Below are 22326 nucleotides of genomic sequence, written 5' to 3'. Positions count from 1 at the left end.
CTTCGGGGATTCCTGTAGAATCCCTTCGGGGATTCCTGTAGAATCCCTTCGGGGATTCCTGTAGAATCCATTCGGGGATTCCTGTAGAATCACTTCGGGGATTCCTGTAGAATCACTTCGGGGATTCCTGTAGAATCCCTTCGGGGATTCCTGTAGAATCCCTTCGGGGATTCCTGTAGAACCCCTTCGGGGATTCCTGTAGAATCCCTTCGGGGATTCCTGTAGAATCCCTTCGGGGATTCCTGTAGAATCCCTTCGGGGATTCCTGTAGAATCCCTTCGAGTATTCCTGTAGAATCCCTTCGGGGATTCCTGTAGAATCCCTTCGGGGATTGCTGTAGAATCCCTTCGGGGATTCCTGTAGAATCCCTTCGGGGATTCCTGTAGAATCCCTTAGGGGATTCCTGTAGAATCCCTTCGGGGATTCCTGTAGAATCCCTTCGGGGATTCCTGTAGAATCCCTTCGGGGATTCCTGTTGAATCCCTTCGGGGATTCCTGTAGAATCCCTTCGGGGATTCCTGTAGAATCCCTTCGGGGATTCCTGTAGAATCCCTTCGGGGATTCCTGTACAATTCCTTCGAAGATTCCTGTAGATTTCCTTCGGGGATTCCTGTAGAATCCCTTCGGGGATTCCTGTAGAATGTTTTCGGGGATTCCTGTTGAATCCCTTCGGGGATTCCTGTAGAATCCCTTCGGGGATTCCTGTAGAATTCCTTCGGGGATTCCTGAAGAATTCCTTCGGGGATTCCTGTAGAATCCCTTCGGGGATTCCTGTAGATTTCCTTCGGGGATTCCTGTAGAATCCCTTTGGGAATTTTTTTAGAATCCTTCGGGGGTTCCTGTAGAATCCCTTCAGGGATTCCTGTAGAATCCCTTCGGGGATTCCTGTAGAATTCCTTCGGGGATTCCTGTAGAATCCCTCCGGGGATTCCTGTAGAATCCCTTCGGGGATTCCTGTAGAATCCCTTCGGGGATTCCTGTAGAATCCCTTCGGGGATTTCTGTAGAATCCCTTCGGGGATTCCTGTAGAATCCCTTCGGGGATTCCTGTAGAATCCCTTCGGGGATTCCTGTAGAATCCCTTCGGGGATTCCTGTAGAATCCCTTCGGGGATTCCGGTAGAATCCCTTCGGGGATTCCGGTAGAATCCCTTCGGGGATTCCGGTACAATCCCTTCGGGGATTCCGGTCGAATCACTTCGGGGATTCCGGTCGAATCCCTTCGGGGATTCCTGTAGAATCCCTTCGGGGATTCCTGTAGAATCCCTTCGGGGATTCCTGTAGAATCCCTTCGGGGATTCCTGTAGAATCCCTTCGGGGATTCCTGTAGAATCCCTTCGGGGATTCCTGTAGAATCCCTTCGGGGATTCCTGTAGAATCCCTTCGGGAATTCCTGTAGAATCCCTTCGGGAATTCCTGTAGAATCCCTTCGGGGATTCCTGTAGAATCCCTTCGGGGATTCCTGTAGAATCCCTTCGGGGATTCCTGTAGAATCCCTTCGGGGATTCCTGTAGAATCCCTTCGGGGATTCCTGTAGAATCCCTTCGGGGATTCCTGTAGAATCCCTTCGGGGATTCCTGTAGAATCCCTTCGGGGATTCCTGTAGAATCCCTTCGGGGATTCCTGTAGAATCCCTTCGGGGATTCCTGTAGAATCCCTTCGGGGATTCCTGTAGAATCCCTTCGGGGATTCCTGTAGAATCCCTTCGGGGATTCCTGTAGAATCCCTTCGGGGATTCCTGTAGAATCCCTTCGGGGATTCCTGTAGAATCCCTTCGGGGATTCCTGTAGAATCCCTTCGGGGATTCCTGTAGAATCCTTTCGGGGATTCCTGTACAATCCCTTCGGGGGTTCCTGTAGAATCCCTTCGGTAGAATCCCTTCGGTAGAATCCCTTCTGGGATTCCTGTAGAATCCCTTCGGGGATTCCTGTAGAATCCCTTCGGGGATTCCTGTAGAATCCCTTCGGGGATTCCTGTAGAATCCCTTCGGGGATTCCTGTACAATTCCTTCGAAGATTCCTGTAGATTTCCTTCGGGGATTCCTGTAGAATCCCTTCGGGGATTCCTGTAGAATCCCTTCGGGGATTCCTGTAGAATGTTTTCGGGGATTCCTGTAGAATCCCTTCGGGGATTCCTGTAGAATCCCTTCGGGGATTCCTGTAGAATCCCTTCGGGGATTCCTGTAGAATCCCTTCGGGGATTCCTGTGGAATCCTTTCGGGGATTCCTGTAGAATCCCTTCTGGGATTCCTGTAGAATCCCTTCTGGGATTCCTGTAGAATCCCTTCGGGGATTCCTGTAGAATCCCTTCGGGGATTCCTGTAGAATCCTTTCGGGGATTCCTGTACAATCCCTTCGGGGGTTCCTGTAGAATCCCTTCGGTAGAATCCCTTCGGTAGAATCCCTTCGGTAGAATCCCTTCTGGGATTCCTGTAGAATCCCTTCGGTAGAATCCCTTCGATAGAATCCCTTCGGTAGAATTCCTTCGGTAGAATTCCTTCGGGGATTTTTGTTAAATCCCTTCGGGGATTCCTGTAGATTCCCTTTGGGGATTCCTGTAGAATCCCATCGGGGATTCCTGTAGAATCAAATCGGGGATTCCTGTAGAATCTTTTCGGAGATTCCTGTGGAATCCCTTCGGAGATTCCTGTGGAATCCCTTCGAAGATTCCTGTGGAATCCCTTCGGAGATTCCTGTGGAATCCCTTCGGAGATTCCTGTGGAATCCCTTCGGAGATTCCTGTGGAATCCCTTCGGAGATTCCTGTGGAATCCCTTCGGAGATTCCTGTGGAATCCCTTCGGAGATTCCTGTGGAATCCCTTCGGAGATTCCTGTGGAATCCCTTCGGAGATTCCTGTGGAATCCCTTCGGAGATTCCTGTGGAATCCCTTCGGAGATTCCTGTGGAATCCCTTCGGAGATTCCTGTGGAATCCCTTCGGAGATTCCTGTGGAATCCCTTCGGAGATTCCTGTGGAATCCCTTCGGAGATTCCTGTGGAATCCCTTCGGAGATTCCTGTGGAATCCCTTCGGAGATTCCTGTGGAATCCCTTCGGAGATTCCTGTGGAATCCCTTCGGAGATTCCTGTGGAATCCCTTCGGAGATTCCTGTGGAATCCCTTCGGAGATTCCTGTGGAATCCCTTCGGAGATTCCTGTGGAATCCCTTCGGAGATTCCTGTGGAATCCCTTCGGAGATTCCTGTGGAATCCCTTCGGAGATTCCTGTGGAATCCCTTCGGAGATTCCTGTGGAATCCCTTCGGAGATTCCTGTGGAATCCCTTCGGAGATTCCTGTGGAATCCCTTCGGAGATTCCTGTGGAATCCCTTCGGAGATTCCTGTGGAATCCCTTCGGAGATTCCTGTGGAATCCCTTCGGAGATTCCTGTGGAATCCCTTCGGAGATTCCTGTGGAATCCCTTCGGAGATTCCTGTGGAATCCCTTCGGAGATTCCTGTGGAATCCCTTCGGAGATTCCTGTGGAATCCCTTCGGAGATTCCTGTGGAATCCCTTCGGAGATTCCTGTGGAATCCCTTCGGAGATTCCTGTGGAATCCCTTCGGAGATTCCTGTGGAATCCCTTCGGAGATTCCTGTGGAATCCCTTCGGAGATTCCTGTGGAATCCCTTCGGAGATTCCTGTGGAATCCCTTCGGAGATTCCTGTGGAATCCCTTCGGAGATTCCTGTGGAATCCCTTCGGAGATTCCTGTGGAATCCCTTCGGAGATTCCTGTGGAATCCCTTCGGAGATTCCTGTGGAATCCCTTCGGAGATTCCTGTGGAATCCCTTCGGAGATTCCTGTGGAATCCCTTCGGAGATTCCTGTGGAATCCCTTCGGAGATTCCTGTGGAATCCCTTCGGAGATTCCTGTGGAATCCCTTCGGAGTTTCCTGTGGAATCCCTTCGGAGATTCCTGAGGAATCCCTTCGGAGATTCCTGTGGAATCCCTTCGGAGATTCCTGTGGAATCCCTTCGGAGATTCCTGTGGAATCCCTTCGGAGATTCCTGTGGAATCCCTTCGGAGATTCCTGTGGAATCCCTTCGGAGATTCCTGTGGAATCCCTTCGGAGATTCCTGTGGAATCCCTTCGGAGATTCCTGTGGAATCCCTTCGGAGATTCCTGTGGAATCCCTTCGGAGATTCCTGTGGAATCCCTTCGGAGATTCCTGTGGAATCCCTTCGGAGATTCCTGTGGAATCCCTTCGGAGATTCCTGTGGAATCCCTTCGGAGATTCCTGTGGAATCCCTTCGGAGATTCCTGTGGAATCCCTTCGGAGATTCCTGTGGAATCCCTTCGGAGATTCCTGTGGAATCCCTTCGGAGATTCCTGTGGAATCCCTTCGGAGATTCCTGTGGAATCCCTTCGGAGATTCCTGTGGAATCCCTTCGGGGATTCCTGTGGAATCCCTTCGGAGTTTCCTGTGGAATCCCTTCGGAGATTCCTGAGGAATCCCTTCGGAGATTCCTGAGGAATCCCTTCGGAGATTCCTGAGGAATCCCTTCGGAGATTCCTGAGGAATCCCTTCGGAGATTCCTGTGGAATCCCTTCGGAGATTCCTGTGGAATCCCTTCGGAGATTCCTGTGGAATCCCTTCGGAGATTCCTGTGGAATCCCTTCGGAGATTCCTGTGGAATCCCTTCGGAGATTCCTGTGGAATCCCTTCGGAGATTCCTGTGGAATCCCTTCGGAGATTCCTGTGGAATCCCTTCGGAGATTCCTGTGGAATCCCTTCGGAGATTCCTGTGGAATCCCTTCGGAGATTCCTGTGGAATCCCTTCGGAGATTCCTGTGGAATCCCTTCGGAGATTCCTGTGGAATCCCTTCGGAGATTCCTGTGGAATCCCTTCGGAGATTCCTGTGGAATCCCTTAGGAGATTCCTGTGGAATCCCTTCGGAGATTCCTGTGGAATCCCTTCGGAGGTTCCTGTGGAATCCCTTCGGAGATTCCTGTGGAATCCCTTCGGAGATTCCTGTGGAATCCCTTCGGAGATTCCTGTGGAATCCCTTCGGAGATTCCTGTGGAATCCCTTCGGAGATTCCTGTGGAATCCCTTCGGAGATTCCTGTGGAATCCCTTCGGAGATTCCTGTGGAATCCCTTCGGAGATTCCTGTGGAATCCCTTCGGAGATTCCTGTGGAATCCCTTCGGAGATTCCTGTGGAATCCCTTCGGAGATTCCTGTGGAATCCCTTCGGAGATTCCTGTGGAATCCCTTCGGAGATTCCTGTGGAATCCCTTCGGAGATTCCTGTGGAATCCCTTCGGAGATTCCTGTGGAATCCCTTCGGAGATTCCTGTGGAATCCCTTCGGAGATTCCTGTGGAATCCCTTCGGAGATTCCTGTGGAATCCCTTCGGAGATTCCTGTGGAATCCCTTCGGAGATTCCTGTGGAATCCCTTCGGAGATTCCTGTGGAATCCCTTCGGAGATTCCTGTGGAATCCCTTCGGAGATTCCTGTGGAATCCCTTCGGAGATTCCTGTGGAATCCCTTCGGAGATTCCTGTGGAATCCCTTCGGAGATTCCTGTGGAATCCCTTCGGAGATTCCTGTGGAATCCCTTCGGAGGTTCCTGTGGAATCCCTTCGGAGGTTCCTGTGGAATCCCTTCGGAGATTCCTGTGGAATCCCTTCGGAGATTCCTGTGGAATCCCTTCGGAGATTCCTGTGGAATCCCTTCGGAGATTCCTGTGGAATCCCTTCGGAGATTCCTGTGGAATCCCTTCGGAGATTCCTGTGGAATCCCTTCGGAGATTCCTGTGGAATCCCTTCGGAGATTCCTGTGGAATCCCTTCGGAGATTCCTGTGGAATCCCTTCGGAGATTCCTGTGGAATCCCTTCGGAGATTCCTGTGGAATCCCTTCGGAGATTCCTGTGGAATCCCTTCGGAGATTCCTGTGGAATCCCTTCGGAGATTCCTGTGGAATCCCTTCGGAGATTCCTGTGGAATCCCTTCGGAGATTCCTGTGGAATCCCTTCGGAGATTCCTGTGGAATCCCTTCGGAGATTCCTGTGGAATCCCTTCGGAGATTCCTGTGGAATCCCTTCGGAGATTCCTGTGGAATCCCTTCGGAGATTCCTGTGGAATCCCTTCGGAGATTCCTGTGGAATCCCTTCGAAGATTCCTGTGGAATCCCTTCGGAGATTCCCGTAGAATCCCTCCAGGGATTCCCGTAGAATCCCTCCAGGGATTCCCGTAGAATCCCTCCAGGGATTCCCGTAGAATCCCTCCAGGGATTTCCGTAGAATCCCTCAACGATGTCTGTTAAATCCCTTCACGGATTACTGTAGAATCCCTCCAGGTATTCCTGTAGAATCCCGTCAGGCATTCCTGGAGAATCTCGTCGATCTCAGTAGAAAACAGCCCGCCAGTGGATAAAAAGGATCAGTGTAACCCCATCCTACAGTACCCCGGAAAAAATGGCACGAAATGGGTGGCAACGCAGCTCTAGCGCCAGTGAAAAATGCTGGAATAAACAACGTTCGTTTCCCTCTTGGTACTACGCTGGCTGGTCCCAGCAGTCTCTCAGTCTTGGCGTCCGACCAGGGAAAAATATTATCCTATATAAATAATAAAAATAATGCACCACCTCCGAACCCATCGTTCCAACCCCACCAACCGAACCTTCCTCTACGTTTCGCATTATGGAGCAGAACGTTTGGAACACACCCACCACCGTCCGAAACGGACGAATCCATTTTAGTGTAATAACGTGCTACTAAAATTATTAATATCCCGGGTTCCTGCCTCACCTCGACCTCTGCCCTACCGGGGTGCATTGAATTATTGATATCGAACTTGGTGGACCCGCGCCACACCAACCCCGAAACCCCGGCAAACGGGACAGGAGCCGGACCAACATTTAGACATCACCTGTCGAATGCATCAAATTTTCATAATTATAATTGACAGCGACATTTCGCCTGCAAGTAGATAAATCGACGACGACGACGACGACGACAGAGCGACGCCAGTTAGTTCGCTTCTGGGCCACAATAAGGCACTATTGCACTGCCAGTACAGTAGCCAGCAGTGGACGAAAAATGAACAACTGAAAAAAATGACAAGTTCTCACACCCCCAGCAAAGGTATCTACTGTGTCACGATCGTCGTCCTTTAGGATAGGACATACATACTAGAGACCGAAACACACCGAAATGGGGTTCGGTTCGTTTCAGTTCAGTTGCACAAATATATTAGTACTGGGAGATCTGTGGTTTTGGTTCTTTATCGTTGTCGTTGTGTTGTTTGGTTAATCATTCTTTTTTATCCAATCCTTTTATTGTACCTATGCAACATCTGCATCTAGTGGATAACATATTTATTTTTAAACACCTTTTCGAAAAACTGTTTGAATACGATTCCATCAAGTTCAAAACGCTTCCATGATCAGAAAGCATCAACCACTGAGACGCATCTGAATTTGATTCGAGCAGAATCGTCATCAACCAAATTTGATCAAAATCGGTTGCAACGTTACAAATATATGATGGGTACGTTATTGAGTATTACAATAACAACCCAGATAGCTGCAATAAAAACATCATTCCTGATAGGTGGATTATTTTTGCTTTCTTTATCCTTTTACGCGGGTTCCGAACCAGTTGTAGCAAGGAGAACCGCTTGCTGTAAGGGTTAAATGGGGCGTATAATGTGAAAAGTGCATACTCTATTATCAGAAGGATGCACCACGGAGGAATATGTATTTCGGAGCTGCTTTTTAGCTTTTCACTAGCGGGTACTTGACCTGATGTTGTGTTCTGCAGTAATAAACGAAAAAGCTTGATTTTTTTCTACTGAACTTTTAAAGCATTGTCAGCTCAACGCACGAATATCATAAGTAGAAGCGACCTTCTTCTTTTCAAATGAAATCCGATTTATTTTCAAGTTATATGTTGTGCAATATTCTTCAAGTAACTTTTGAAAGCAGAGATGACAGCTAGGAAGCCCCATAACTAGGTTCAGGACCGGGACAACTAGGATGGCATAAACAAGTTGATGGTGACAGGTAAGCAAGCAAGATGGATCCGACTGAGGCTTCCATCCTTCCATGCTACTTGGTGTCTGGTGTCGCGGTTCGAGTGCCGATGCGTTCAAAAAGTTGTGCGAAGATGGTGCGCCAATTAGTACCTATGTACCTTGATACCTTGTTGGCTACAAAGTAACTTTACTCCAATGCCGAGCGTATAGTAGAGCACCACATCTTCGTCGGTCTTGGGCGATGTTCCTCCAGTTTCCCCGAACGTGTAGGGATCGTAGATCTTCTTCAACCGCGTGCAGCCAGCGAGTTCGCGGCCGCCCACGAAGTCGCCTACCTCTACCGGGTTCTCTGCTGAATATCGTTTTCGCAATTCGTTCTTTCGACATTCGCACTACGTGTCCAGCCCACTGAAGTCTGCCGTATTTTATACGTTTCACAATATTCGCATCTTCGTACACTTGGTACAACTCGTGATTCATGCGTCTGCGCCACACTCCATTTTCTTGTTTCCCACCGAGAATTGTCCGCAGCACTTTGCGCTCAAAAACTCCAAAAGCTTTTCGGTCTACCTCCTTTAACGTCCACGCTTCGTGACCGTAGAGGGCAACCGGAAGAATCAGCGTCTTATACAGAGCGAATTTTGTTTGCGTTTGCAAGTTACGGGACCTAAGCTGGCTCCGCAATCCGTAAAAGGCCCAAGATTCGCAGCTGCAATACGCCTTTCCACTTCACGGGAAACGTCATTGTCACATGTCACAAGTGTTCCAAGATAAACAAATTCTTCAATAACTTCAAACACATCCCCATCAATCTCTACCTCAGCACTAACACCACTAGGCCGGCTTCTGTCTCTACCCGCTATCATGTACTTCGTCTTGGTTAAGTTAATCGTCAAGCCTATCCTCGCTGTCTCTCTCTTCAGAGGAACATAAGCTTCCTCCACTGCCCTACGATCGATGCCGATGAGATCAATATCGTCCGCAAAATCGAGGAGCATGTGCGACCGTGTGATGATAAGGCCATTTCTCTGCACGCATGACCTCCTAATCGCTCCTTCGAGTGCAATTTGAACAATAAATTTGCAAGAGCATCCCCCTGCTTCAATCCATCCAAGGTCACAAACGACGTAGAAACTTCGTCCGCAATCCGAATACTTGATTTTGATTCATCCAGCGTTGCACGTATCAGCCTAATTAGTTTCGCCGGAAAACCATGTTCTGACATTATCTGCCAAAGCTCATTTCTTTTCACTAAATCGTCGGCTGCTTTAAAATCAATGAACAGATGGTGAGTCTGCAAGTTGCGAAATTTATCTATAGGATCATCCGCAGGGTAAACATTTGATCCGTCGTTGATCGGCCCTCACGAAAAGCAGCCTGGTATTCGCCGAAGAAGGACTCCTCAAGAGGTAGCAGTTTGTCGAACAGGACACGCGACAGTATCTTATAGGCTGAATTTAAAAGGGTAATCCCTCTGTGATTGGCACACTCCAGTCTTGTAGATTGGGCATATGAGGCCATCCAACTAGCTGCAAAACGGTGAGTCGATAACGAGAGCGTCCAACATAGCTCTGTTCCTGTTAGTGAAGCCTGGGCACTGTTGTCCTTCTGACTTCAGCCAGATTGAGGAGGTACGATCCGAGTGTCTGTTCACCAAGGAGGTGCGGCTCAAACAGCGTCTGTTCTGGCATCCAGCGGCTGAGTATGAAATGCTGTATTGCGTCAGCTATACTTAAGAAGGCAGCCCCTTCAACGCAATGTAGGCAGCGCGGCCCCGGTAACCGAAAACCTTCAAATACCCAGAAAAGCAAAAATAGAGTAAACGGATTGGTTCAACGGCAACAGACCCGGCAACGAATAAAGGACAACGATTGGAAAGTCGGATCTTGGAACGTGAGAACTTTGAACGTACCCGCACGTGTTGCGCTCCTGGCTCGTGAACTGCAGAATGTCGGCGTAATTGTGGCTGCTATCCAGGAGATACGCTGGTCCAAAACAGGAGAACGCGAATTCCGAGCGGTGGGTCCTAGTTCCAACACTTAATTCAAGTACCACATCTACTACTGCGGCGGCGATAAGGCAGAACGCGGAGTTGGCTTAATAGTGATCGGGAAGCAGATGAAGCGAGTTATTCGGTGGAAGCCGATAAGCGACCGAATCTGTGTGTTGAGGATGAAGGGCAAGTTCTTCAACTACAGCTTGATCAGCATCTATGCGCCAACGAACGACAAACCCAATGACATGAAGGATGAGTTCTATGAGAGGCCTACGGAGAGTGCCCAAAACAAGATGTCAAAATAGTCATCGGAGATGCGGATGCGCAAATCGGCAGGGAAAGTTTCTTTCGGCCTGTCATTGGAACGGAAAGCCTTCATTCTGTTACCAACGATAATGGTCTGCGCCTTGTGACATTCGCTGCTGCTAGAGGGATAGCAATCAGCAGTACCTACTTCGCGCCAATTTGTGATGGACCAGTAAACGATGACTATACGTGGAAGTGCTCACAGTGGAGCTCAATCTGGAAATAGAATGGCGATGAGGCAGGAAAAGAGTTTGATATTTTTGGTACTATCCTATAAAATGAAGCTAGAGGGCTTCAACTATAGACTCCACAGCAGGGTCATGACAGCAATGATGAGCGCTGGTAGCAGACTGTATCAGGCTGAGCGGAGCCTTCCACAGAGCTTCACGGTGTCTATGGTAGAAGAATGGAATTAGAAAAATAAGACCCTAATTATTTCACCTAGCGATGATGGTGCCCTTCGAAAGCCCATTTCAACAAAACTCAAATGACATGTTGATGAATATCGCACTCTCATATGTTTAACAAAAATCCATTTCATGGCACCAGTAGTCATATGTACCGTTTATCTGGCTTTTTATGATGATGTTCTAAACTATTTAAAAAAAAAAGTTAAAAAGATGCAATCTTGAATTTTGGCCACCATTTTGGACTTAAGTGCACTATCATGGAAATTCTGGTCGCCATTTTTTAACTTCAGTCTTCTTCCTCATACAATATATACTCATATTGAATGGTTTTAGAGCCGAAATCCCTATTAACACTTTTTATACCAGCAGTGTTCTTGTAACGTCAAGTACCGACCGACAGGCAAAAAATCGTGGAGCTATTTTTGTTTTTTTGTTTGCACATCCATATCTCAGTAGTTAGTAAACCAAATTTCAATCTTTTTGCGTTATCAGAATCCTTCACTATCCTAGAAAGGTGTAGTGAAAGCCGATTAGAATTTAATGCAGCTCCCGGAGAAAACTAGGCGAATACACATTTCCGGTTCCGTGTTGTTTCCAGATTGGTTATGAGTACCATGTCTTTGTAGCGAGTTCTCTCGGAACCTCGACATTCGACAAGATTGCAACATTTTGTCTTCATCAGTTCGATTGATGTTATACGAGATTGATGTTATATAGGGAGGTACGATCTTCGGCAAAGTTGTTCAGAACTACAAGTACTTCTAGGTCATGAAGAACATAGTTCCGAATTTCCACGCTAGTATGTGACCAGTATTTTGATCTTTTGTGGCAATACCCGTATCCTTACTATTAAGTGCATGTCATTGTCATTGAGAGGCAATGAAGCATCGGTTTATGTACACACCTAGAAAATATCATGTAATTTTAAGTGTCCTGAACCTGACATATACGAGCATCTCCAAAAACACAAATTTAGAGGTTGAAACATGTAAATTTACGTCTTTCAAGACACCCCAAAATAGAACTTTTTTTTTTCTTAGCGTCTAGCAATCGCTAAAACCAATTTGACAGATAAAACATAGAAAAGTAAAATGATGCCATGCATGGATTCGAACACCGGATCTCCTGATCGTGAGCCACCTCTCTTACCTCTCGGCTATTTGACCGAGTTAGAAGGCGGCTGATGAACGTGATACTGCTTCTACGGTTCTGGTGAAACGAATTTGTTGACATTTAACGCAACCAACCAGCACTTACATGATGCGCGTAAAATTGAGTCCAAATTATGATTCAGTCTTGAAAACATTTACGTTCTTTGATGATTCCGTTTCGTGCAAATTTCAGAATTTCTAAGTGTGTACAGTTCTTTTTTTTGTTACCTGAGAGGTTCAAGAAATCAAATGCGATGAAAAGGTTCTAAAGGCTCGCCCAATCTTCACAAATCAACGTGATGCTGGTAGCGGTGACCAATATCTGGAAGATTAAGGATTTTTATGCACATGCATTTTTATATTGTAAAAGTCTACAAAACATTCGTAAGAATTTATAGCTGATATCTTTTGAAAATTACTAACTTTTTTGAAGACTAACTTAGAATTTTCTAGTTTCTATATGCATCCCTTTTTAATTATCTTCCAGTACTATTCACTGGAGGTATTCCTCTGCAAATTCTTGATATAATTAAAAAAAAACAGCAAGTAATCCTGAAAAAGTTCTTGGGTACATCCCTGAAAAGATGATTGAAGGATTTCTGAAATTTCCGAAGGAACTCCTGAATGAATTTTTAATGAGAACCTGAGAGGAATTTCTGAGGAAATCACTTGAGGAATTCCCAGAGAAATTCCTGGGAAGATTCTTTGGGGGAATTCTTGGAGAAATCCCAGAAGGGATTCCTGGAGGAATCCTTGAAGCAATTCCTGGGAATATCTCTTGCGAGAATCCAGGAGGAATACCTGGAGAAACTTCTGAACAAATTCCAGGCGTAATTCCTGGAGGAATACTTGGAAAAGACCCAGCCGGAACTCCTGCAGAAATTTCTTGTAACATTCACTGTCAAAATTCGTAAAGTAATCTCTAGTTGAATTCTAGGAGGAATTGCTGGAGAAATTTCTAAAAAAAATCCCTTGAGAAATTCCAGGAGGATTTCCTGGAAGAACCCTTGCAAGAATTTCTGGAAGTCTCCCTGAAGGAATCTCAGGGAATATCCCTGGAGATATTCGTGGGACTCCTGGATCCCTAAAGAAAATTCTGGAGGAATGCCTGAAAAATTCCTGAAAGTATTCCTGGATAATTTCCTGGTAGAATCTCTGAAGAAATCCTTAGAGGATTTCCTGGAGAAATTCCTGAAGGAATTGCTGATATAATCTCTGAAGAATGTCCAGAAGCAATTCCTGGAGGAAATCCTGAAGAAATTTCAGGGGTATTTCCTGGAGGAATTCCTATTTTTCTGTTTCTGAAAAAAAACTCTTGTGATATCCTCGAGGGAATTCCTGAGAGATTCCATGGGGGAATCCTTGAAGAAATCTGTGGAGAAATTCCTGGAGGAATCCCTAGAGGAATTACTGACGTAATTTCTGAAGGATGTCCAGGAGCAATTCCTGGAAAAATCCTGGGGTAATTCCTGGAGGAGTTTCTGGAAAAATTCCTTGATAAAATCCTGAAGGAATACCAGGAGAAATTCCTAGAGGTATTCCCGTGGGAATTACTGAAGGAATCCATGATGAAATTCCTGGTAGAATTTCTAGAGCAATTCCAGGAGAAATCCTCGAATGAATTTCTGAAGGAATCCCTGGAGAATCATTGGAGAAATTCGTGGAGAAATCCCTAGAAAAAAACCCTAAAAAAGTTCCTAGAGGAATTTTTAGCGGAATTCCTAAAGGAATCCTTGCAGAAATTCCTGGAGCAAGATCTGGAAGAATTGGAAGGAAGGAATGGAAGGAAGAATTTATGAAGAAATCCCTGAAGGATTTCCTGAAAAAAATCCTGGATGAACTGCTGACAAAATTTATTAGGAAATACCATGATTAGTTCCTGGAGGAATGCCTGCATGAATTTCTGGATAAATCCCGAAAAGAACTCCTGAAGCAATCCCAGGAGTCCCTGAAATAATTCCTGGAGGAATATCTGTTGGAATTCCTAGAGGAATCGCTGAAAAAAAATGCTTGAGAAATATCTGCAAAATCCAAGGAGGAATCCCTGGAAGAATGCATGGAAATTTCTCGGAAGAATGCTTACGAGAATTCCTCAGCTTTTGAATGGCATCCTTAACTTCCCTCAGCGTGGGAGTTGGTTCATTTCCGTCCTCCGCTGCACTGGCGTCGTCGTTTCCTCCGTTGCCGTGGTATCCCGTGCCTACGTTCTCCATGCCATTCAGGTGCTGATCGAAGTGCTGCTTTCACCTTTCGCTCCTCTCACGTCCGCCCGTCAAGATGCTCCCGTCCTTATCCTTACACATTTCGGCAGCACGAAGCCATTGCTGGATGCGTTGAGCTTCTGGTAGAACTTCCGTGTTGCTTGTGAACGACGCAGCAGTTCCATTTGTTCACATTTTCCTTTTTATCCCGGGACAGACAGATCTGCCTTTTCCGCGTTATTTCATATCGCTCCACGTTCTGCCGGGTCCCGTGCTGCAGCATGACCGCCTTCGCTGCGTTCTTCTCTTCCATCGTCGAACCAATCGTTCCTTCGGCTCCGTTCCACATCCCCAACGTTAGTCTGGCTGCCTTTATCCTCAGAGAATGGACATCCAAGTCCAGTTCCGAAACTGTGTAAGAAATTTAACGATCATTTGAAATGGCAACACAAGTGGCAATTCGGTGGCGGCGCTGCTATCGCAAAGTGGCAATGCCCTTGTTAGTGGTGAATATGAAACTTATCTAGATATGTATACTCACCACTAGTTGTGGTAACTTGCTATATGGTGGCGCGAGAGTTGTCAATGCTAAACATATTTGAGGTCTTACACAGCTTTCGAGATAAAATTTGTTCTGGCTTGGATGTCTGTTCTCTGTGTTATATCGTACTTTAGCAGTCCTCGAAAGGGGCTTCATCGAGCTCGCTTGCGTCCGGCAACGCTGTCTCGAGATTCTGCGCGTATACTGTGGCAACATGCGGTTGCTTCAGTCGCACCAGATTATACCGAGATTTCTGTAGGAAGTCCTGTAGTCCTGCAGAGTTCCCGAAGATTTAGGAACTCCTGAAGGAAGGGATTGTTTTGAAATGGTCCATGTAGGTTCTACTACTGGTTTTTTTTTTATCAATTTCATCGGGGATTTTTAAAGAACTAACATTATACACAAAAAAAACTTGGAATTCCTCTAGGAATTGATCTATTTTTTGTTCATGCGTTCCGTTGGCAATCTTTTCCTGGCTTTTTCCAGTTTTTTCAGGGCTAAAATATAAACGACTCATAAGAAAGTGATCATTCTTCATAAATCATTCCAAAAGTTCCAGTGAAGAAACAGGGGTGTAAGCAGTAATAAATAACAAAATTTCCATAAACAAATAAAAAAATTCATAAATAAATCAAAAGTTTCCATAAATAATTGATTTTTGAGCAATTAAAAACGTCAAAAATGCAATGAATAATTCAACTGTTGCAATAAAAAAAGCCATTTTTCCCACCAAAAAAAACTTCGAATTTTCCATAAATAAATTCGATTTTTCCACAATAAAAAATATCGAAAAGCAATAAATAATAAATTATCGATGTCAGCGGTACATAATTCGTGCATGGTGGCCTCACAATTGGATCTCCAACGTGGAGCTCCATCGTCGATGTTATCAAAAGCCGATACCCAGTCATCCATCGTACACGATGTTGTGTAAGATGTTTAAGTGGAGGCGATATGCGTACATTTTACATGCGCCTAAATAGAGGCATGCTCGCATGTAGCCTCCACTTTATCATCTAATACAACATCGTATACGTTGACTGGGTAGCAACACAAATTCGGGAGTGAAAATGGCGGTGGTTCGGCCACACTCTACCCAATAAAATCTGCAAACAAGCGTCAGATTGGAACCCAGCAGGACATCACAGCAGAGGTAGACCCACAGGCTCGTGGCGGCGCAGCCTCAGCAAGGAAATAAAGGAAGTCGACAGAAATTTTACCTGGCTACAGGTTAAGGTGATGACTGGCAATCGCCCAGGATGAAGAAACTCCGAAAGGAAGTCCTGGACGAACTTTGGACGGTTTTGTTTTGGTTGAATTCTGGACGGAATTATTGAAGGAACGCCGCGCGAAATTTTTAGCGAAGCATACTGGAAGACATTCATGAACAAATATCGGAAGCAGTTCATACAATATCTTCAGACGGAATTTCTGGAGGTCGTAATTTGTGTGAGAACATCGAAATAGTTTTTTGGAGAAACTCTGGCAACAGTTCAGAAAAAATTGCCGGAGGAATATAAAAGAAAATAATATATAGAAAAGGAATATATTTTCGGAAGGAATCTCCCAGAGAATCCTTGAAGAAATCCCTGGGGGAATTCCTGGAGGAATTCCGGGGGAATTCTCGGAGGAATTCATTGACACTCATTGACTCAGTGACACTGAGTAGTCAAGCTTTGGCGGAGTAAGTCGCCTTTGTAGAAAATGAACTCATTCCCATGGCCACCTATTCAACATGGCACCGATCAAAAGTAAAACAAATGGTCCTTAAGGTGAATCGGGACGCTGTGTTATTTTTCCTATCTTCCCTCTCTTTCTAACAATTTGCCTCGCGATTTTGAAGATGGTAATCTCGATTTCTATCGCACAGATGAGGCTGAAAAACAATCAGCATATGCACTGCAAGTGAGCATACACAATGATAGATTTTTGTTCCATTATATGAAGTAGAATCTGAGATTACCATCTTAGTAGAAACAGAGCAATGGCGGATATTTCCTTGACCGTCCCGTCCGCCCTTAACCCTCGAGCGATCGCGCAGTTGTATTTTGTACAACACGTTGAAAAAATCTCGTTTTATGTGCTCAGCATGAGCGTGTTGCTGACGCAGGTAGTCAACCGCGCGAGTTACGGAAGGTTAAAAACGAGTTGATTTTTCGTAAACATGGCATCGTTTCAACGCAATTTTTGGTGAACTCGTGCAGAATCCTACGGATATTGTGGTCAATCCCCATTCGAATTCGAAGAATTTAAGTTCTAGAGCGATACAGCTATTTCTGGCTGGGGTGGAGTGGTGGATTAGTTTCGCAAGAATCATACTTCACATTTCTTTTTTCACCTTCTTGTCTTCGGCACATTGTCAACAAAATTTCCATCCGTTTGATTGGACTGTTTTACGTCCGAATCATTTTCCAAGATATCACCAGTAAGTCGATTTAAGGTGGCATCCACAAAATTTCTTCTGAGGTTTCCCCAGAAAGTCCAGTAATTTTTAAAGATTGCTTCTGTGAATCATTTAGAATTTAATTGGAGTTTATTCTGAGATTCTCCATAAATTTCTTCCGAAATTCATCTATCAATTCCTCCTGGGATTCATACATGATTTATTTTTTGTTTTCGAAGATTCCTGTAAAAAATTGCTGTAATTCTTCCAGGAATTACCTCTGAGATTCATCCGGTAATGTTTTGAAGGCTTCCTTCATAAAATACTTATCAGACCCACCCTCACATTTATTAAAGGATCCCTCCAAGAATTTCTGTTTTAATACCACTTGGAATTATACCTGGAATTATTCTAAGAACCTCTCCTAGGATTCCTAAAGAATATCTTTTTGAGATCCCTCCAAGAATATCTTCTGAGGTTCATTTTCATCTGTAAAATCTTGTTACTTTAACCCGGGCCAAGTTTATCTCGGAATCCACGGATCACTTCCCTTCCAAAGGCAGAATTCTCATTTGGTGAGTTTTCCGAGAGTAAATTTTAATCCCAGTCCTCTAGGAATTGCTTCTGGGACTCCTCCTAGTATTTCTTTGAAGATTCATCCTGAGATTTCACTTTGGATTCTTTCGGGATTGTTTTCTGGGACTTCAACAGGAATTCCTTCGGAGATTCACACTGAAATTTCTGATACGGTCATCCGAGAATTTCTTCTGAGATTGCGACAGAATTTACACATAATTAGTCAAAAGAAATCCTTGAAGAATGTTTGGAGATTTTCAAAAAAAAAATCTACATTGATGTTTTGAAAAGTTTCCCCAGAGTTTCCATAGGAATTCCTACATAACTTTCCCAAGGAATCTGTTCAGAAATTTGCTCAGGAATTCCATCTGTAGCTTTTCTTGAGTTTCTCCAGTAATTTTCCCAGGAATTCAACCAAGAATTTTCGCAGAAGTTCTCTAGGAAGTTCTCCAGGAATTCATCCAAGAATTTCTATTAGAAATTTCCTCATAATATAATTAAGAAATTTGTTCTGGACTCCCTCAAGGAATTTCCCAAGAAATAAACTCCAAGAATTTTCTTTAAAATTCTGTCTTATATTTTTCAGAAATTTCGTCAGGAATTCTACTAGAAAACCTTTCAGAAATACTCTCAGCAGTTCCTCCATGAAATTTCCAAAGATTACCTCCTGGGATTCCTTCCAGAATTCCCATGTTCCAGGAATTGCCACAGAATTTCCATTAGAAAATGTCCCCAGGATTTCCGTAAGGATATTCATTTGGTAATTTTCTCAGAAATGCTTACACAAATTCATCCAAAAGTATCTCTAGAAATTTGCCAGTAATTTTTTAGAAATGTTTTCAGGAATTCCTCCTAGAAATTTCCCCGAAATTTCTACAGGCATTTATATTGGAAACCACCTTTCAGAAATTCTTCAGAAGTGTCCTCAGGGATCTCCCCAGAAATGTCTTCAAGAATTCCCCGAAGATCTCTCATCTGAGAATACTATTCAAGAAGATGTTACTACGAGCCTTTTGAAGCTGCTCTCAAGTTCAAATGTTATTGTGCCAAGGGGGTGGAAGCTCAGGTAAAATATTATCTCCTGGGCACCCATTAACAACACCACCCCCGGCGATGATTGGCGCTTGAGCCTAGCTATTTAGCACTGTAGTTGGAGGAAATGCCAATGCAGAACCCGTAGCTTCCGGGAAGGTAAGCCCAGCTCCCTGGGTTAGTGGGTTGGTGTCAGGCCCTGCGAGCCAGCCGTAAAAAAGACTAGCACCGGAAAATCAACAAGAGAAGAATGCGAACCGATACCAATGGCGACGACCACAGCGACGAAAAGGGACTTGCGATTGGAAGCTCGGTACGTGGAACTGCAGATCTCTCAACTTCATCGGGAGCACCCGCACACTCGCCGATATACTGAAGGACCGCGGGTTCGGAATCGTAGTGCTGCAGGAGGTGTGTTGGACAGGATCTATGGTTCGAACGTTTAGAGGTAATCATACCATCTACCAGAATTGCGGCAACACACGTGAGCTGGGAACAGCTTTTATAGTGATGGGCGACATGCAGAGGCGCGTGATCGGTTGGTGGCCGATCGATGAAAGAATGTGCAGGTTGAGGATCAAGGGCCGATTCTTCAACATTAGCATAATAAACGTGCACAGCCCTCACTTCGGAAGCACTGATGATGACAAAGACGCATTTTACGCGCAGCTCGAACGCGAGTACGACCGCTGCCCAAACCACGACGTCAAGATCATCATAGGGGTCTAAACGCTCAGGTAGGCCAGGAGGAAGAATTCAGACCGACGATTGGAAAGTTCAGCGTTCACCAGCTGACGAACGAAAATGGCCTACGCCTCATCGATTTCGCCGCCTCCAAGAACATGGGCATTCGTAGCACCTTTTTCCAGCACAGCCTCCCGTATCGTTACACCTGGAGATCACCACAACAAACGGAATCGCAAATCGACCACGTTCTGATTGATGGACGGCACTTCTCCGACATTATCGACGTCAGGACCTATCGTGGCGCTAATATCGACTCTGATCACTACCTGGTGATGGTTAAACTGCGCCCAAAACTCTTCGTTATCAAGAGCGACTGAAGCAACCGGATGTCGCCACCGCATACGCGGAGAATCTCGAGGCAGCGTTGCCGGACGAGGGTGTGCTCGATGTGGCCCCTCTAGAGGACTGCTGGAGTACAGTCAAAGCAGCCATCAACAACGCAGCCGAGAGCACTATCGGGTACGTAGAACGGAGTCGACGAAACGATTGGTTCGACGTTGAGTGCAGGCGGTTCTGGAGGAGAAGGATGCAACGCGGGCGGTAATGCTGCAGCATGGAACCCGACAGAATGTGGAGCTATACAGACAGAAGCAGAAGCAGCAGACCCGTCTCTTCCGGGAGAAAAAGCGCCGCCTGGAAAAAGTGGAGTGCGAGGAAATGGAACTGCTGTGCCGTTCACAAGAAACACGTAAGTTCTACCAGCATCCCGCAAAGGCAAATCTGCAGGGATAAGGACGGGAGCCTCCTGACGGACAAACGTAAGATGATCGAAAGGTGGAAGCAGTACTTCGACGAGCACCTGAATGGCGAAGAGAATGTGGGAATGGAGGACCAAGGCAGCGGAGGAAATGACTATGTTGGTGCAGCAAAGGACGGGAACGAGCCAACTCCCTCGCTGAGGGAAGTTAAGGATGCCATCCACCAGCTCAAAAACAGCAAAGCGGCTGGTAAGGACGGTATCGCAGCAGAACCCAGTCAACACACGATCGCATATGATGTTGAATAGGATGCTAAAGTGCAGGCGATATGCGTACACTTTACACGCAGCTAAATGAGAGCAGGTACGTATATGGCCTCCACTTTAGCATTCTAATCAACATCATAAACGACTTCGTGTTAGCTGGGAACTCATCAAGATGGGCCCAGAAAAGTTGGCCACCTGTCTGCACCAGTTAGTAGTCAAGATCTGGGAAACCGAACAGTTACCGGAGGAGTGGAAGGAAAGGATAATCTGTCCCATCCACAAGAAAGGCGACAGTTAATGTGTGAGAACTTTCGAGCGATCACCATTTTGAATGCCGCTTACAAAGTGCTATCCCAGATCATCTTCCGTCGTCTTTCACCTAAAGTAAATGAGTTCGTGGGAAGTTACCAAGCCGGTTTCATCGACGGCCGGTCGACAACGGACCAGATCTTCGCCGTACGGCCGAATTTCCTCCAGAAATGCCGTGAATACCAGGTCCCAACGCACCACCTGTTCATCGACTTCAATGCGGCATACGACAGTATCGACCGCACAGAGCTATGGAAAATCATGGACGAAAATCATGGAGATTCATTCGAATCTCGACGGGGACTACGACAAGGTGATGGACTTTCCTGCCTACTCTTCAACATCGCCCTGGAAGGTGTTATGCGACGAGCCGGGCTCAACAGCCGGGGTACGATCTTCACGAAATCTGGCCAATTTGTCTGTTTTGCGGATGACATGGATATTATTGCTAGAACATTTGGAACGGTGGCAGAGCTGTACACCCGCCTGAAACGCGAAGCAGCAAAGGTCGGACTGGTGGTGAATGCGGCTAAGACAAAGTACATGCTGGTAGGTGGGACTGAGCGATACAGGATATGCCTTGGCAGCAATGTTACGATAGACGGGGATACTTTCGAGATGGTAGAAGAATTCGTCTACCTCGGTTCCTTGGTAACGGCTGACAATAACGTGAGCCGTGAAATACGTAGGTGCATCATCAATGGAAGTCAAGCCTACTTTGGGCTCCAGAAGAAACTGCGGACAAAAAAGATTCACCCCCGCACCAAATGTACCATGTACAAGACGTTAATAAGACCGGTGGTTCTCTACGGACACGAGACATGGACGATGCTCGAGGAGGACCTGCAAGCACTCGGAGTTTTCGAGCGACGGGTGCTAAGGACGATCTTCGGCGGTGTACAGGAGAACGGTGTGTGGCGGAGAAGGATGAACCACGAGCTCGCTGCACTTTACGGCGAACCCAGCATCCAGAAAGTGGCCAAAGCCGGAAGGATACGATGGGCAGGGCATGTTGCAAGAATGACGGACAACAACCCTGCAAAGCTGGTGTTTGCTAACCATCCGGTTGGTACAAGAAGGCGTGGAGCGCAGAGAGCACGATGGGCGGACCAGGTGGAGCGTGATCTGGCGAGTGTTGGGCGTGACCGACGTTGGAGAGCTGCAGCTGCAAATCGAGTATTATGGCGGCAAATTGTTGATTCAGTATTATCATGAATTTGATGTTAACTAAATAAATGGAATTATTGTGTTAAACGTTATTTTATGTGCACTTGGGGAGGAAAATTTTGCAAACCACAAACTGTCGAAAAACGATTAAACTTTATATAAAACCTGTAATAATAAGCGATACTACGAAAAAGCTATCATAATCAAAGAAAATCCTTTGATTGTTTGCACCGTCTGCCCATTTTGAAATCGGTAATAAGCTTCTATAATCTATGAATATCATTTCTTTCGTCTCAACAAGCCATAACTTTCCTTAAGGTTGAAGGATTTGTCATTGACATAATCGTCATTATTGAAAGTTCGAAAGCAGTTTTTTCGTTCAAAACTTGAATGTTTGCATTAAAAATGTATTCACAGCAGTCCATTTCTCACTCACAACACAGTGAATACATTTTCACTGCGAAAATTTCAATTCTGAACGAGAAAACTGCTTTCGAATTTTCAATGATGACGATTATGTCAATGACGAATTCTTCAACCTTAACCTTATAAATATACCGCCACATTGTC

The 22326-nt window shown here is 45.8% G+C and overlaps 1 protein-coding gene and 1 long non-coding RNA gene across 4 annotated transcripts in view; one reads left to right on the top strand and one right to left on the bottom strand.

Annotated features, from left to right (window-relative positions):
• LOC109400410 (protein bunched, class 2/F/G isoform) overlaps nucleotides 1–22326 on the bottom strand; it is an 864004-nt gene that overhangs the window by 584458 nt on the left and 257220 nt on the right. The gene's annotated exons all lie outside the window — the stretch shown is intronic.
• LOC134285558 (uncharacterized) overlaps nucleotides 1–22326 on the top strand; it is a 206747-nt gene that overhangs the window by 45560 nt on the left and 138861 nt on the right. The window lies entirely within an intron of this gene.

The sequence above is a fragment of the Aedes albopictus genome, chromosome 1, assembly GCF_035046485.1.
Source record: "Aedes albopictus strain Foshan chromosome 1, AalbF5, whole genome shotgun sequence".
Taxonomy (NCBI): Eukaryota; Metazoa; Arthropoda; class Insecta; order Diptera; family Culicidae; genus Aedes; species Aedes albopictus.
This window is presented reverse-complemented; position numbering and strand designations above follow the sequence as displayed.